The sequence below is a fragment of the Danio rerio genome, chromosome 11, assembly GCF_049306965.1.
Source record: "Danio rerio strain Tuebingen ecotype United States chromosome 11, GRCz12tu, whole genome shotgun sequence".
Lineage (NCBI taxonomy): Eukaryota > Metazoa > Chordata > Actinopteri > Cypriniformes > Danionidae > Danio > Danio rerio.
In genome coordinates this window covers 1,137,501-1,154,008 of record NC_133186.1, presented here as the reverse complement: position 1 = coordinate 1,154,008, position 16,508 = coordinate 1,137,501, and the positions used below count along the sequence as shown (strand labels likewise).

At 36.8% G+C, this 16,508-nt stretch overlaps 1 long non-coding RNA gene across 1 annotated transcript in view; it reads left to right on the top strand.

Annotated features, from left to right (window-relative positions):
• The first annotated feature begins 552 nt into the window (after window positions 1-552).
• Window positions 553-16,508, top strand: part of LOC100003140 (uncharacterized) — a 22,874-nt gene continuing 6,918 nt past the window's right edge. The window contains 2 exon segments of the long non-coding RNA NR_104087.1: window positions 553-692; window positions 5,551-5,646. This is a non-coding gene — a long non-coding RNA (uncharacterized lncRNA).

The following is a 16,508-nucleotide window of genomic DNA, read 5'->3' as shown; positions in this document are numbered from 1 at the left end:
AAAACCAACTTTACCTTAATCTCCCGCATTCAGTAATAGCTAGAGTAATCTGATAAAGTGTTGCTAGTTTTTACTACAGTAATTTGTGGTGTATTGTGGTATAAATGACCACGTCATTTGTTTACAGTATTAATATAGGTGTTGTGTTTCCATAGCAACTGTAAAACCACCACAACAGATCCACGTAAATACTTTACAATAGTATGGCACAAAACACTACAGTATTTACAAATTACTTTAGATTCTTACCTGAATTTGTTAAATAAATCGACATCATCAAGTGCCATCACTTGAAAACGTAGAGAAAGGCAACACTAAGTTAATATCAGTGGCTTCTGGGAATTTATTCATCGAAACGATCGGAAACCGAACATTTATAACAGTATTACATGTAAATAAAGTCGTTAGGGCGACGCATGCGCGGTAGCGATACTGAACTGAAGCTGCGTCTGTTCAGTTTCACTAACGCGCATGCGTGATGCGAGGGAACGCAGCTGTTGAAGTTAATAATCAAACAACATCAATATCAGGAGCGGTAGTGGTTAATTGTGTGTTTCAGATTAATTTTGTGACCGTGCACCTCAAGCGACAGCATATGACATGAGAGAACGAAAAAAAACCATAAGTTAAGCTAAAAACACCTGAACAGCTCATCAAAACAAGTCACCTATAGACATCTACATTAACCTGAGGTGAGTAAAACAACGCCAAATTATCAGATGTGTTGACTACTGTTATAAGTTTAGCCTTGTGAACCGCTTCAGCAAGTCCACAGCCTGTTCAGATACTGTACTACATACATTAAAAACACTCAAGAAGTTTGTTAAATAAATGCACAAATCAGAAAAGTAAAACTATTAATTATTATATTAAATGTTATATTCTTATATCTAAGTGTTCAGCATATATGAGTACACCCCTCACAAATGTCTCATTTAAATTAATATTTTCTATAAGCCCTGCTGAAAAATCCAGCTTAAACCAGCCTAGGCTGGTTGGCTGGTTTTTAACTGGTCGACCAGCCTGGTTTTAGAGGGGTTTTGGCCACTTCCAGGCTGGTCTTAGCTGGTCAGGCTGGGAGATGACCAGCTAAAACCAGCTTGACCAGCCTAGCCAAGTTGGAAGTCCAGCCAAAACCAGCTATATCCAGTTTCAACCAGGCTGGTTGAGCTGGTTTTAGCTGGCTGGTCATTTTCCAGCCTGACCAGCTAGGACCAGGCTGGAAATGGGTGGAAACCAGCCTGGAAATGGCCAAAACCCCTCTAAAACCAGGCTGTTCGACCAGCTAAAACCAGCCAACCAGCCTAGGCTGGTTTAAGCTGAATTTTTCAGCAGGGAGAAGCTTTACAACATTATATATTTGTGCATATACATTAGATTAGTCAGTACTAAAGCCAAATCTGGAGGCAATCTAGCAAAATGACTTACAATAATCAGAATCAGTTTTACTGCCCAGTGTGCTTCACACACACAAGGAATTTATTTTGGCTCCAGAAGCTTCCAGTGTACGTAAAGTGAACACACAAAATAAATATGGAAAAACGAAATACGACATTAAACAGACATGCAGTTAGTTAAGAAATCTGGATGTTGAGTTGCATGTACAGATTTGTTTGGCGCTGTGTACAGGTGCGTGTGGAGAAAGTATTGCATTGTATATTGATATAAGGTGCAGTGTACAGGTGCGTATGGGAAAGTAGTGCACATATTTATTGCACAGCAGGGGAATATTTAACTGTTTATGAGGTAGATGGCCTGAGGAAAGAAACTCTTCCTGTGTCTGGCTGTTTTTGTGCTTAGTGCTCTGTAGCGCCGACCAGACGGTAACAATTCGAACAGGTAGTGTGCTGGGTGCGAGGCGTCCAGAGTGATTTTGCAAGCCCTTTCACTGACTCTGAAAGAGTATAGTTCTTGAAGCGTTGGAAGGGGTAGTGCCAGTGATGCGTTCAGCGGTCCGGACTATTCGGTGTAGTGTACAGAGGTCTGTTTTGGCAGCTGAGCTGAACCAGACGGTGATTGAAGTGCAGAGGATGGATTGGATGACAGCTGAGTAGAACTGCACGAGCAGCTCCTGTGGCAGGTTAAACTTAAAAGGTAGTACAGTCTAATAATAGTTTGAAAATTAGTAGCCCAAAGTTACATATTAGGTAAAAATATAAAATTTTCAAAAATAGTAAATATCAAGAGAAACAGTCAAGTGAATCTAGAGTATCGAGGAAGAAAGAGTGTGGATTTTTGTGATGTCATGAGATCATTGGCACGGTTCCTAGAAACCTGTAGAAATTGTAGGCTTTTTGTGCTGTGTATGGCACAGATGATTGCAGCTCAATATTTCCTTCAATGCTTTAGCTTCTGCTGAGTGTAGTTTTTCCACTGGAAAAGATAGTATTTTCCACTTCAATATTAGTACTACAGCTATTTAAAATGGCTTAGCTGGACTGTTTGACTTGCAACGTGATGAGAAAAAAATCCACCAGGACCACATGTCCTTTTCATAATTTTTTAGTTTACATTATATTACATTTATGCATGCATTTATCCAGAGTGCACTCATTTTTGCGCTGCATTGTGCGATTGATTGAGTGCACTTTGTGCATGCAGAACATCCACTTTTGTTTTCAGACAGCACTAGAAATGTCTGTGCAGTCCTTAAAGGTATAGGAGGAGATTTTTTTCATGCATCCCAGGTTTCTGCAGCACATGCACCCTCTTTAAACCTGCACTTCAACTCCACTAACAAACTAAAAGCTGTGCTCTGATCGGATCATCTGAATCAATGAATTTTTGACTTGACACCTACTCTGACTGAATCATTTGAATCATTGAGTTGTGAACAGGAGACTCACTCTGAGTGGATCATTAGAATCAGTAACACATGAACTGGTGCTTTCCAAATGGGATATGTTGAAGTTTTGTTCCAAACTGAATACTCAAAACTGGCCACTTTTAAGGGCCCTTTAAAGCTCTTCGATCAGGCATGTCCAAACTCGGTCCTGGAGGGCCGGTGTCCTGCAAAGTTTATTTCCAACCCCAATCAGACCCACCTGGACTAGCTAATCAAGCTCTTACTAGGCTTTCTAGAAACACCCTTGCAGGTGTGTTAAGGCAAGTTGGAGCTAAAACCTGCAGGACACCGAGTTTGGACACCCCTTTCTTATATAATCAGACAAGATCCTTTGAATCAGTGAGTCATTAATAGCAGAATTGATCTGACTGGACTATTTGAATCAGTCAACTGTTACTTGTTATTTGAGTTGCTGTCGCCTTTCTATCAGCTGGAGCCAGTCTGGCCATTCTCCTCTGGCCTCATCAACAAGGCATTTGCGCCCACAGAACTGCCACTCACTGGATATTCCCTCTTTGTCGGAGCATTCTCTGTAAAGCCTAGAGATGGTTGTGCGTGAAAATCCCAGTAGATCAGCAGTTTCTGAAATACTCAGAGCAGCCCGTCTGGCAGCAACAACCATGCCACGTTCAAAGTCACTTAAATCCCCTTTCTTCCCCATTCTGATGCTCACTTTGAACTGCAGCAGATCGCCTTGACCATGGCTGTTTCTCAATTCCAAGAACATAGAGAACAGACTTGCGTTCTTGTGGAGGGCGGTCTTGCCAGGTGTCCTCGAAAAACGAACTCAGGAGACCGCGAGGGCAGAGAACGCGTTCTTTGAGAATTGAGATGCTGCGTTCTTCCCGATGGTCACATGACCGTCACGCGTTTTAAATGGAAATTATTTAAACATTACAGCACTCATACAACAATTTATTGTTGTCCCCCTTTTCAAAATATATACTTTGCATAAAAACATTATAAATATACTCTGCACAATAGAAATAAAACACATTTTAATACGATTTTCAGCAAACAAACACCCTTAATGTGTTTATTCCTTTATTAAGATGTTCATGGTGATGTTTACTTGCACCGTTTCATTTAGGGAAACTCCTGAGGTAATTAAGTGATATCTCTGAACTTTAATAATAAATCTAAATAAAATGCAGCGCTTCCCACCTCCAGTCGCAATGACTTCTGGGACTTCCAGAGCGAGTTCGGTGCTCAAGTCTGCATCAGTGCGTCATCAATATCAAGATCACATCCGGGAAGTTTTAACACGTCCTCCGTACTTGCGGTCTTGAGTATTGGAACTGAACTTAGGCAGCTGATGATGACGTTTCACGAGAACACGAGGACGCAAGACCGCTGAAGAACGCATATTGAGAAACAGCCCACGTCTACATGCCTAAATGCCATGTGATTGGCTGATTAGAAACTTGTGTTAACGAGCAGTTGGACAGGTGTACCTAATAAAGTGAGTGTATGTAATAGGACATACTCAGACATTTTGAACATCAGAGTCTAAATAACCTTAATAATGGAATGTCTTAGTCTCTTGAACAGGTTATAGAAGCAGGTCTCTACATCTAAAGCAAACAGTAAAATCTCATTTGCATTTGAAAATACCCAGCGTCTTTTTGTGTTTCGCTCATGTTCAGGAAGAGCGCTCTTGTCTGCGTTTCAGTGTAAAGCCCTAAAATCCACACATCCAGGCTCTAATCATACATAATGGCTAATCAGAGCATTTCCTCCCTTTTCTCCTCCGGAAACATGTGCTTGATTTGGCAGAGCGCGTGCATTGGGAGCGTAGGCAGAGGCGTATGAAATGATTCTGCTGCATAATGCAAGTGATGAGGCTTTGGCTGCAGAACGAGCCGGAGAAAGGAGAATGAGCGAGCGCTAATGCAATGCAAATCACATCCAGCAGAGATGATGATGAGCGGGCCGGGGGTCAGCAGGCTGAGGCTTCGGTCCCAGCGCCGCTTATACACTCCAAAAATGACTGACCGCCCTTCAGAGTCCATGGAGAAGAGGAGTTATGCAGACCGACAATGGAGGGAGGCATGCAGGAAAGACAAGCAGCACATGTGCAATGATAAAACGTGTTACAACAGCAGAATCCAACGTTACTATACACTGCAGTAAATGCTTATAGGTAGAGTTTGTCTTGTTTTTAGGGTAAATATCTAAATAAATATATCAAGAAGCTTTTTAGTAGTGAAAAGCAAATATATTGTATTGTTTTCAGAAATAATGAAGAGAAAAATTTGATTACTCAGCTTGTTTTAAGGAAAAACTCACTTAATTTTGATTCATATTTCTGAAAAAACAAGAAAATATTGTGTGCATGTCTAGAAAGTGCTTCTTGATTTGAGTATTTTGAGGTATTTGGAAGTTTCCCAGAGATGGGTTGCGGCTGGAAGGGCATCCGCTGCGTAAAAACTTGCTGGATGAGTTGGCGGTTCATTCCGCTGTGGCGACCCCGGAATAATAAAGGGACTAAGCCGAAAAGAAAATGAATGAATGAGATATTTGGAATGGCGACACGGTGGATCAATGGTTAGCACTGTTACTTCACAGCAAGAAGGTGGCTGGTTCATCTGATTTTTACCGCATTTTCAGACCTTACCACATTCTCACCCTGTTATTAACTTGTTTATTTTATTTTTTGGCTTCTGTTTTTGTCTTATCCGCTTTCTGGAACTGTTCTTCCCCAGACTAACCCCGTCATTATGGTCAACTCTACTCTGCATCTGCCGACGTATGCGCCGAGCCACTGGGCAAACTGGTAACAGCGAAAAATGGACATGGAGGTAAGCGGTCAGCTGGTAAGTGTTGAAAGGAACGGCATCATACCATCCTGTATCATTCGTTTTAAAGACAAAATGCAGACATGCGTTCCTCTGGCTACATAATTTGTGCTCTCCAGAAATGTATACAGGGGTACATTTTCAGAATGAGCTGTTCTGCTGAAACGTTCTGAGTTTATTTATTGAGCATTTAGGGTGAGGACACTGACCTGAACAGACTGTTGTGCATGTGTTTAGTTTATTTTAGCTTTTAAAGAGGAAAAAAGAAAATGTATGTTGGATAAATTAGAGTATACAACTATGGTTTGGTTGCGTGACACGTTATTTAAAATATTCTGTATATAAAAAATTCTGTCATATAAAATGTTGTCCAAACACAAATCGATTAACTTGTTTTTACACATTTTAAGTGGATTGAACAGGTGTGTCACGGTGGCGCAGTGGGTAGCACGATCGCCTCACAGCAAGAAGGTCACAGGTTCAAGCCTTGGCAATCTCAGTTGGCATTTCTGTGTGGAGTTTGCATGGTCACCCAGACATGCACGATAGAGGAATAGTGTAAGCTAAATTGGCCGTAGTGTAAGTGCGTGGATGAGTTTGTATGGGTGTTTCCCAGTGATGGGTTGCAGCTGGAAGGGCATCCGCTGTGTAAAACATATACTGGAATGGTTGGCGGTTCATTCCGCTGTGGCGACCCCTGGTGATTAAAGGGACTAAGCTGAAAAGAAAATGAATGAAATAGTAAAAAATGAAAAAAATAAAATTAACTAAAATTATAATTAAATATTAATATAATAATAAAATAGTAATAAATTAAATTAAAGGAATAATTAATAGAAAAACTGCAGCTTATTGTTTGATGCATAATAAATAACAGTAAATAATGGAGTTTTATTGCAAAACATCTCTGCAATAATTGTTATGCTTATGTTAAATAGTTTATTTATACAAAGGTTTTGTTCCTTTAGTGATCTTGTATTGTCCAGTAAAACCCAGTACTTTAAACATCTGCAAAAAGGTTTAAAGAAGGAAAAGGAACAAATTAGTGATTTGTAAAAATAATCAATTAATTATTTATTTATATTAGATAAGTAAATAACGAAAGCAAATCTATTTTTTTTTTACCTAATTTACAATTTTTAATTGTAATTAAATTTAATTTAAAAATGGATAAGTTGGCACTATTCTGTGCTTCTGAACGGCTGTATTTACATTTCTGTTGTGTTTCGTCTTGAGCAAACAGCCCAATTGCTGATCACTGCAAATCTCATCATGTAGCGTGTTGTTAGGACACGGAGTTACAAAGTAACCTGCTCACCTAATGTTTACGCTCGTAATATTTATATTATTTGCTAATTAATTACTTTCTAGTTGAATTCTGAATCTGCGTCTCATTTTGGAGTCTGCTGCCTTGTTTACACTAGTGCGTTTTAGTTTTAAAACGTCGTTTTAGATCAAAAACGATCCGCGTCCACACTAGCGTTTCACCTAGCGTTTCAGAACATATCTCCGTCCACACTATGCCACCAAAAACGAATATCACGTGACCATTGGCGCACTCTGGGCATGCGCGTTCTAGTATAAACAGGAAGCATGTGTCTCGCTCGGCATTTGGTTATTGTTAGTCAACAAACGCCGGTTTAACAATGAACGCGATGGCAAAGAAAGCAAGAGAGGTATTTCTGTCTACAGACAATGAGGTCGAGTTGTTACTAAACGTAACAAATGAATAACGGCACAATGGCGCCTAAAACAGACAATAGTGCAAACAACGCTCCCATTTCTGTGTCCGTGTTGTTGTTTACAGTACTGTCTTCCGGTAGCGTTAGAGCCATGTGTTATAGTCATGTGACAGGGGCTTGACGGATAAGGGAAGGATACGCAATGACACAAAAGCCCCAATCAGGTAGCGAATCTCAGCAGCCCCGCCTCCGTTTCCAGATGTCTCCGTTTTCCCTCATCCACACTGAGACGGAGCAGCAGCGCTTCAGAATGAAAAAGTTTCTCCAGCGTTTCCAAAACTCTCCATTATCGGCACTCAAGAACTCTGGCGTAGTGTGGACGGATGGACCATAGCGTTATACGTTTTCAAACTAAAACACATTAGTGTAAACAGGGCCTGCTACTGTCCACCAGAGGTCGCGTTTCGGTCACGGACATGCTTCGAGAGCCTTCCAGACACGTAATGCACATGTTCAAAGCAGAATATCTGACTTCAGCATTGTTTTTCAGATAAACAGGAATGTTCACTGAGCACGATTCTGAAATATCTGCACACACATGATGGTGTTTTTATGCTCTACAAGAGTCAAAAACTTACACACAGCACCTTTAACCAAGTAGTTTGAACAAGCAGAGTGTAAGAAGAGTGTAAGCAGCTGATTTTTGTTGTTGTTGGGGGAATTAAAATATTTTTCAAAGTCTGAAATTTCATCCATAATGGTCTTAAAAAGCTCTTTAAAAAGTGCTAAATTTGACTTGGTGAAACCTGCAGAACTCCCGCAAGAGAACACACACACACACACACACACACACACACACACTATCAATTCGGTGTTCCGGCATTTGATCGGTTTTCTATTTACTTTTCTCAAGAATGAATCGTATTTGTTGCCGCGACCGAGTCCAAATGTCTTTTTGATTCCCGGAGCTGACCTAAATTCTCCAGAGGCTGAAGTCATTTGTATTTTGTAAGGTGAATTAATTGCATGAGAAGCCTGAGTTAACAGTGTTTGATTCATTCATACGCTAATGTCTGCTGGCAAACCACAGACTCCGCACGGGTTTGACAGTAACGTCTCTGCTCACCTCCCGAATGGGGCCAACGAGAGAGAGAGAGAGAGAGAAAGAGAGAGAGAGAAACAGACAGAGTGAGCACGTCAGCCAACTAATAATAAAAAGATGTGTCTCTTTTGTTGTTGGGCTGAAAGATGACTTGCTATTATTCCTATGATTATCAGCCACTCGTCGTTATTATCTAACAAAAGCGCTGATAACGAAGATGCTGCAGACTTGCTGCATTTGCTGACAGTCACGCTGATGATCACAATGGCTACCGATAAACATTTCAGGATCGTCCAGAATTTAATTTTACACTCCAGAAGCCAAATTAGCGTGCTTTTTTAATGACAGATAAAACATTTCGCTGAATATTTGTGACCCTGGAGCACAAAAAAAGCAGTCGTATGTTGTGATATAGCCAAAAGTACACATATGTTAAGTCAAAATAATCGTTTTTTTCTATAATATGTCAAAAATCATAATAATAAAAGGATAGTTCATAGAAAAATAAAAATTGTGTCATTATTTACTCCATATTTTACTCGTTTTAAACATTTATAGGTTTCCTTCTCCTGTTGAACACAAAAGAAGAATGCTGTTTTTCTTACAATAGAGGTCAATGGTTACCGGTTTTCAGCATTCTGAAAACTGCTAATTCTTTAAACCTGTTTGAGTTTCGTTCTTCTGTTGAACATTGAAGAAAATATTTTGGAGAATGTTAGAAACCGGTAACCATTGACTTCCATTTGTTATTCCTACTATGGAAATCAATGGTGACCGGTTTTCAGCATTCTTCTGAATATCTTCTTTTAACCAGTTTGAGTTTTGTTTTTCTGTTGAACACTAAAGAAGATATTTTGAAGAATGCTGAAAACTAGTAACCATTTACTTCCAGTTGTTTTTTCAACTATGGAAGTCAATGGTTACTAGTTTTCAACATTCTGCAAAATATCATGTTCAAACCTGTTTGGGTTTCGTTCTTCTATTGAACACAAATGAAGAGATTTTGAAGAATGTTAGAAAGCGATAACCATTGACTTTCATTTGTTTTTCCTACTAAAGAAGTCAGTGGTTACCTGTTTTGAACATTCTTCAAAATATCTTCTTTAAACCTGTTTGAGTTCTGTTTTTCTTTTAGACAATGGAGAAGATATTTTGTAGAATGCTGAAAACCAGTAAATACCATTAAATATGACATAATTTTTGATCAGTAATATGCATTTCTCATAGCTTAATGTGGTCAACTTTATAGCTGATTTTCTCACTATATATATATATATTTTAAATCTTCAGATTTTATATTTTAAGCAAATATTGTTTTATTCCATTAATGGACAACTGATACATCTTTCATGCGATGTTTAAATCTCAATTTCAACATAAATTGACGCTTGATTTGGTTTTGTGGCCACATTTATTTACTCTGCATGGAAACAGAGAGCAGAGTAAAAGCTGAGATGCTCAAGACTGGACCAATCAAAGAAATAAACTACATTACACGCTTGTTTTACACATTCACACTGGCTACACTGCCAAAACCGTGCTCTAAATGTAGATACAGATGCACTTTATACACATTCCAGCGATTATATCCTCCAGCAGAGGGCAGCAAACACGTGAAATGCTGCATTTGTAAACCTTTTATGTGTATGTGTGTGCGCGCGCGCGTGTGACGACAATCTCTTCAAGCCCTCAGAAAGAGCGACATCAAAGGCATAAACGCAATACCATTTTCTCCAGTGACATCCTAAGTATTTTATTTCACATTAAAGCCTCTCTTAACGTGTTGGGAACTCTGAAATTATTCCTGGATTTCAAAGCCATGCATGTGAAGGACATTACTATGAGCGCTGGGTTGCCATAGTAACTCCAGGGCACGGAATGTAGTGAGTGTGTGTGTGTGTCAGGTAATGAATTGCTGATGAACAGCACAGCAAAACTTGATTTTGGAAAGCGGCTTATGCCAAATTTAGGCTCCACAGCTATTTATAATCCTCCCTGGCGAAGAAGAAAAACTGGTGGCTGTTTACAAATTATTTATTAGGCATTAATGTGTTAATCATAACTCTAGCTCACCCAAAACTGACAATACTGTCATCGTTTGCTCATTATTCGCATTGTGAAACCTGTTTGAATGTTGTTCTTCTGTTAAACACTGTTAAAGGAGATGTTTTGAAGAATGCTGGGATTTGTTACTATTGATTTCTATTTGTTTTTCCTACAATGAAAGTCAATGGTTACCAGTAGTTTTTAACTATTTTCAAAATATCTTCTTTGAATCTGTTTGAGTTTTGTTGAACAGTAAGGAAGATATTTTGAAGAATGCTGGAAACTGATAACCATTGACTTCCATTTGTTTTTCTGACTATGGAAGTCAATGGTTACCGGTTTTCAATATTCTTCAAAATATCTTCTTTAAACATGTTTTTGTTCTTCTATTGAACATTGAAGAAGACATTTTGAAGAATGCTGGAAACTGATAACCATTGACTTCCATTTGTTTTTCTGACTATGGAAGTCAATGGTTACCGGTTTTCAATATTTTTCAAAATATCTTCTTTAAACCTGTTTTGTTCTTCTATTGAACACTGAAGAATAAATTTTAAAGAATGTTGGAAACTGTTAATTGTTGACTTCCATTTGTTTTTCTGACTATGGAAGTCAATGGTTACCGGTTTTCAATATTTTTCAAAATATCTTCTTTAAACCTGTTTTGTTCTTCTATTGAACACTGAAGAATAAATTTTAAAGAATGTTGGAAACTGTTAATTGTTGACTTCCATTTGTTTTTCTGACTATGGAAGTCAATGGTTACCGGTTTCTTCAAAATATCTTCTTTAAATCTATTTGAGTTTCGTTCCTCTGTTGAACACTAATGAAGATGTATTTTGAAGAATGCTGAAAAAACCGATAACCATTGACTTCCTTTTTTTTCTCATTACGAAAGTATCTGGTTACCGGTTTTCAACATTCTTCAGAATATCTTCTTTAAACCTGTTTGAGTTTCTGTTTTCTGTTGAACACTGAAGAAGATATTTTGAGGAATGCTGAAAACCGGTGACCTTTAACTACCATTAGTTTTTCCAACTATGGAAGTCAGGTTTACTGGATTTCAGCATTCTTCAAAATATCTTCTTTAGTGTTCAACAGAAGTAAAAAAACTTGAGGGAGAGTAGAAAGTGAGTGAATTTCCATTTTTGGATGAACTATCCCTTTAATAGATAGTAAGCAGTTCATAAATACATCAACAAATGCTGTAATCTTGACTATACAATGGGGAAAATAAGTATTGAACAAATTGTCATGATTTTTCCCAGCAATAATATTTCTAAAGGAGCTGCTGACATGGAAATTGAAGCAGATTTTGGGAAAAACCCAAACAATACAAACATAAAAACAAAACATATCTGAGAAATGAGTTGTGTGTAATAATTAATATATATATATATATATATATATATATATATATATATATATATATATATATATATATATATATATATATATATATATATATATATATATATATAAATATAAATAAACATATTTAATACTTTATATTACATGCATTGCTCAGGTGTGAGTTTCTCACAGACTAAATCCTGATGCTTCTGTGGGTCTCGTCTATCAAATCTAAGCTTTATCTTGTATTCTTTATTGGATTGGGGTCAGGTGATTGGTTGGGCCATTCCACAGCTTAATATTCTTTCTCTGAAAGCATCTGAGAGTCTCCTCGGCTGTGTTTTGGATCATTGTCTTGCTGAAATGTCCACCCTGGCTTCATCTTCATCCTCCTGCTGATGTAGATGTTGGACTGAAGCAGCTGATATTCATTTACACTGAGGAAGGGCAGAGGCTTGCTGAAGAACTACTGAGAGATTTCAGCTGCTGTCTGGGCTTTCACTGCCCAAATACACCTTCCTTTCCTCATGTGTTCAATAGTTTTTCCTTTTACCCATAATCTACTAAGCAATTACTCTACGTCAGCGAGAAGTTTATAAACACTGCAATACATGCTGTATACTTGATTTATAAGCGCACATATGATGTACTCAATGACTCTGTGAAACTTATAAACCAGTTAATTTGTGGTCTTAAGATCATTTAGAACAACTAAATAAATGATTAATAAACAATTAATATTAACATATATCTTATTCAGACGTGTAGTAACAGCTGCTTTGTATATTAATAAATGCTTCATTAACACAAATGCCTACCGTTTAGTGAGCTCGTCTAATTTGTGCTTCATTAATCCTTTATTAATGGCAATTAATTAAAATAAATTATTTTCTAAACGGAAAAAGCCAATCAGAAACAATATAAACATTTAAAGATGCACTGTAAGAAATGCAGGACTCCACACAAACTCAACACAAGTCGATTGAGTTAACTTCACAAAATTTAAGTGGATTGAGCTTAATAGAATTAAGTTGTCCTCAAAAAACCCTTAAGTACGGTGTTGTTTCAGCTCATATTAAGAATAAGAAGTTTGAACAAGCAGCATAGTCATCAGCTATGTTTCCATCCAAAAATGCGAATAAACTTTATGCACAAAACTGGATCATCGCATAAAAGTTGTGCGAATGAAGCAGCGTTTCCATCCAACGAGTCAAAGTGAACAAAATCGTCACTTCCTGATTAACTGGCGCCAAATATCAACAGTAAAAACTGCATTTGCTGCAGTAGGAGAAGCTGCATCAATCTTTTCTCAATGAATGCGCCTCAGAAGACAATCCTGACAAGCAGTGAGCGCGCAGTGGCGTTTGCAGGTGTCAGCCGCGGAGCACAGGCGCTCTTGATTCTGGAGGTCATTAATAATATAATAACACTAATACTGAAATGGTGAGACGTTTTATAATGACCAAAACAACATTTCAGATGTTTTATAATGTGCTCAGCCTGACGTTTTGTCCATTCACACACATTTTAAGCATCACATGATCTTTTAACAAAATCACATGACCTTTTTTAATGCGCATGCTGGAGTTTGTGCGGTAAAAGTGTGTCATCCAGTTTATGTGCATCTTATCGAATAAAAAGTTTATCCTACCCAGTTAGGCGCATACATTTTTTATGCGCATTTTCAAAATTTATACGCATCATGGCGTTTCCATCAAATGTTTTTTTTTATGCGCATTTGCAAAATAGTTGGATGGAAACATAGCTACTGTTTTTGAGTGTGTGTAACCCCGCCGGTCCTACGCCACCAAACCCGCTCAGAGCTGGTATCGAACTGGCGACCTTCCGCATGGGAGTTGGTTGCTCTAACAAGGAGGCTAAAGACCATGGCCTCTAGTGTGTGTTGCTAGAGCACCTTTAGAGGTCAGAGGAGTGAGGTTTACCTGCACAGCACTTACTAGCTGGCCTCCGTTACACTCACCCGCCTAAACCTCACTCTCATCTGGGTCACGGCACCAATGTAACCCCGCCGGTCCTACGCCACCCAACCCGCTCCGAGCTGGTATCAAACTGCCGATCTTCCGCATTGGAGTCGGTTGCTCTAACAAGGAGGCTAAAGACCATGGCCTCTAGCATCCGTCGCTAGAGCACGTTTAGAGATCAGAGGAGTGAGCTTTACCAGCACAGCACTTACTAGCTTGGCTCCGTTACATGTGCAGACATGAAACCGTATTTAATGACATCGCATCTTCATTCTGTTCAGTAAATTTTAAGCATTGTTGATTAATGATACACAGTGTGCAGTTATTATATAGTGTGACTAAAAAGCTGCCGTTATGAATGTAATATATAACTAAATAAATGAAATGCAGCAGTTTGAGATATGTATACTCCAAATATAGCATATAGTCTGTCTAAACAGCAATTCTCCGGCACTTTCAGTGGGTTGATTGTGCTGGCGGAGGGTCTGTCAGCCCTCAGTTTGACTGGATCCACCAGCGCTGGTTTCTATAGTAACTGAACAATGTGTGGGGAAAAATGGGGGGAAAAGACAATTTACCACATAATGGGAAAATGCTGAACGTCATGCGTGTGCTTCAGATAGCAAATGTAGTCCTGAAGGCACGTGTTTTGAAGAAGGAATGCTTTCAGTATCAAAAATCCAATTCAATATTGCGCTTTTCATAATTATCATTGTTCCAAAGCAGCAACAAAAAAGATTACAGTCAGAATGAGAGAAGCGGAGGAGTTGTGTGCAGTATATAAACAGAGTTGACCTGCAATAATATAGTATATAAGAACTACATTTACATGCCACACGACTCAATTCAGATTTTAGGGATGTTCTTATATGACCTCCTCTAACCTTAAAAAAGATTATTGATAAAAATAAATTATGGAATAAAAGAAGAAACAAAAATTATTTTTGTAAAATTGATATAGAAATGATGGCTATATAAAATAAGACAAAAAAACATGTAAAATATTGAAAAACATTTGGGGGTGTCACTGTGGCACAATGGGTAGCACGATCACCTCACAGCACGGAGGTCGCTGGTTCAAGCCCCAGCTGGGTTAGCATTTCTGTGTGGAGTTTGTGTGTATGGGTGTTTCCTAGTGATGGGTTGCAGCTGGAAGGGCATCCGCTGTGTAAAACATATGCTGGAATAGTTGGTGGTTCATTCCGCTGTGGTGACCCCTGATTAATAATAAGCCGAAAAAGAAAATTTATTAGAAATAAATTATACAATAAAAGTAAATATTTTTTTAAAAATATTTTTAAAAATGATGTAGAAATTATAGCTGTATAAAATAAGAAAAAATATATGAAGTATCAAAAAGCATTAGGTTTAGACACTATAGCCAGTTAAAAGAACAAAATATATAAAATATTTGAAAACATTGGTATAGAAGTTGGTACAGAAAATAAGAACAAAATTAAAATAGTTTAAATAATGTGATGTAAAAATTATAGCTGAAGAAAATAAGAACAAAATATTAAATATTGTAAAACATTAGATGAAGAAATTACAGCTGTAGAAAATATGAAAAAAAATTAATATTGGATACAGAAATGATATAGAATTTAAAAAAATGAATTATTAATTTTAAAAAAATTAAGCTGTATAGAAGTGTCTTGAAAAACATCTAGTCAAATAATATTTACTGTCATCATGTCAAAGATGAAATAAATCAGTTATTAGAGATGAGTTATTGAAACTATTATGATTAGAAATGTGCTGAAGAAATCTGCTCTCTGTTAAACAGAAATTGGGGAAAAAAATAAACGTGGGCAAATAATTCAGAGGGGCTAATAATTCTGCCTTCAACTGTATATGGAAATTATAGCTGTAGAAGGTAATACAAAATATTTTAAAAGATTGATGTAGAAATTACATAGAAAATAAGAAAAAAATACTTTAAAAATTGATAGAGAAATGATAGCTGTAGAAAATAAGAATAATATGTAAAATATTAAATAAATCATTATATTTAGAAATTATAGCTGTAGAAATTAAGAAAAACATAAAAAAAAACATTAGATATAGAAAATAAGAACAAATATCTAAAATATTTAGAAACATTAAATATAGAAATTATATCTATAGAAATATCGATAAAAAGTTAGAAAACATTACTTACAAATAGTATAGCTAGAAATAAAATAAAGCAAAAAAAATATTGGCATTTACTTTTATTAGAAATCTAAAAAATATAAACAATTATATAAACATTAAATCTAGAAATTACAGCTATAGAAAATATATAAAATACATAACTTTAAAGAAATTATATCTAGAAATAGCAATTTTACCTATAATTTTTTAAAGCATTATTTACAGAAAGTATAGATATATAAAAATAATAAAAACTAAAAATTATATTGTATATATAAAAAAATTATATATATATATATATATATATATATATATATATATATATATATATATATATATATATATATATATATATATATATATATATATATAGTTATAGAAAATAAGTACAAAATTTACAATGTAAAAGCTTCACAAATATGGAAATCTTTAGTAGTATTTTTACACTGAACTGAACTGAAATAGAATTGAAGTATAAATGTTCAGTCAGTGTGCTCATAATAAAGCTTCATGTGCATGTCTTATATGTGTATTTTATGATCATTTTAATCCTCGTTCATGTAA